Source organism: Bos javanicus, chromosome 20 (genome assembly GCF_032452875.1).
Source record: "Bos javanicus breed banteng chromosome 20, ARS-OSU_banteng_1.0, whole genome shotgun sequence".
Classification (NCBI taxonomy): domain Eukaryota; kingdom Metazoa; phylum Chordata; class Mammalia; order Artiodactyla; family Bovidae; genus Bos; species Bos javanicus.
Window position 1 is genome coordinate 27,206,027 of NC_083887.1, and position 2,462 is coordinate 27,208,488.

Genomic DNA, 2,462 nt, shown 5'->3' on the forward strand with positions numbered 1-2,462 from the left:
GAAACCCTTCAATGCAATTATAAGTATTATGCATGTATCATGACCTTTTTATTATAATATTAATATTTGGATTAATAACAAGTTGCCATAAAATTATTCTCTTAAAGTTAAAGTTTATTTAATTTTGAGTTCTTGGTCTGGAATTCAACCTGAAATTACAAAATTGTTTCTACAGAAAATGCAATCCACTTCATGCAGGCTACTTTATTCTGCTCTAATTTTATCATAAATAGTTCTTAGAACATATTAAATGCAACAAATACGAAGTCAACTTCCCAAATCAATTCTTTTTTTTTTGATAAATTCTAATATTTATTAAATTATAAAGTCTGTAATCAAAAAAAAAATGTGGATCAAGAGAAACCTCTTAACTACAAGGACTAGACAGCAAAGCCTATGAGAACGCCATGAAGTGTGTTACAAACAAGATTCTGAAACATAAGTTATAAGCTGTTTCCTTTACATTTCCATTTCAGTAACTTTACTGTTAAGTAGTTGTTATTTTAAAACCCCAAATTCACATTTGTTCTCACGTTATTTAAGCTTTCTGTTCATACTGATACCAGACATCTTGTAGGTGCCAAATTTTGGTAATGGTTTTACGTCAATCCATGCAGAAAAATATGAACCAATGCAATAGTCAGATGAGGACCATTAATGCACAAATACACACACGTTGGCCAAAAGAACTGAAGGTATTTTAAAAAACTATAAAATAAACGGACCTCAAGAAAACTGCGTTATTACTAAACAGCTCTCAACTATTAACACCCAAGTTCTTTATATTAAATAAATTTCTCAACAGAGATGTGTTAGACATATTAATTACAAGTCTATCCTTCCCATACCCCTTCCCACCCCAACTCCCAAAATGCACTACTGGGGATGAGTATAATGTTATGTGGGCAAAAATATTCAGATAACCATTTTCATCTTAAGCATGGATCTGAAAACTTTTATTTAAACTTCCGTTACTGTGCACTGTCCATCAGGCCTTCGAGATCTGACACTCACTGTTCCACCCGCTGCCACTGATCGATCAGATACTGTCTGACTTGGATTAGGAACCAAAAGTCTCTGTTGGGTCAAGGAGTGTTGTGCAACAAGCGCAGATACATCCTCACTATCACTACTGGCATCGGATTCGGTTTCTTCAATCGAAGTGTCTGGTGCTGGTACCCTGCCTGAAGATGGTGATTCATGCTCTTCTTCTCCTTCCCCTCTATGACTCCTTTCCGCTATGCTGTCTCCACCAAGTTGTAAATGTGCAAAAGAGTCTTCCAGAGAAGTGCCTGCATCAGGGGATGGTGTGGCGGGGCTTGTTGGCTGACCGTCTACTGACGTCAGGGGCCTCACAGAAGACGACTGAACAGAAGCTCCGCTCTGAGCTGGTACACTGTCCGCTCCGTCAGCAGAGCTCTCTCTCGCCAGGTTTACAGTATTAGCATCACAGTCCAGCCTAAGTCCAGCTACTCCCTTCTTTGGTATATCTATTATATCCCGCTTGATCTTCCTGCGACGTCCATGTTCATTTCTCCTATACTGTACCATATTTTCAAGATCGGCAACATACAGAAACCCGGCAATTAACATTTCAGTGCTCTTTTACCTTTGGAAAAAGCATCTTCCAGCTCTCTGCTAGTGCGCTCGTCATACTGCCACCACCCATTTCTTCCTTCATAATACCAGGCATATTCACCGTTTCCTCTACTTGCTGCCTTGAGTTCTTCTGGTGACAACAAGGTTGGCTTATCAAGGAAATCTTCGGGAATTTCTTGTCGACAGAGGGCACATCGCTTTCCAAGCCATGAAGCTCCCTTCACACACAGATAGCAGAAAACATGCTTACAAGGCAGACTGACTGGGTGAACACATGTCTGCAGACAAATGGCACATTCAGGGACAGTTAGAGAAGGTGCAGTATTAGAACAGGACTCATTTGCTTTCCTGTTTGTAGGAAGCATGTTTATAGAGTGATCAATTTCTCCACAGCCAGCCATCATTTCTATTACAGACCCCACAGATGCCTGCCACAAAAATAAAATCTTATCTTCATGAGTAATCAGCCAGTTTGCAGAATTTTCTCCTCCATTGCTGGATCATCCTCTGTGGCCACAGAGGTTCCCGGCCGCTGCAGGCTCGGAGGCCGAAGAGAAAAGACGGCGAGGCGGCTTCGGCTGTGGCCAAATCAATTCTTTTGTTGAAATATTAAATAAAAATCAATGCAGTTCTTCAACAAAGATGCAAGTTTTTGTTTTTCAACTAAATACAAACTTATTTTTTGTGTTTACATCCATTTTGTTACAGTTACATCATCTAAATACATTCCAAAAGATTTTTCAGAAGTTATCATTTAAAAGATTTTAAACAGCATGGTCTACTGCAGGGCAGATCCAAAATAAAAACAAAAAGCAAAAATGACTTTTCCTCCTATAGAGGATCTACAAAATATTTTTTTAAAG

General features: G+C 39.0%; 1 pseudogene; it reads right to left on the minus strand.

Annotated features, from left to right (window-relative positions):
• Positions 1-453: 453 nt before the first annotated feature.
• Positions 454-2,112, minus strand: LOC133233605 (E3 ubiquitin-protein ligase RNF146-B-like; annotated as a pseudogene).
• Positions 2,113-2,462: the final 350 nt, after the last annotated feature.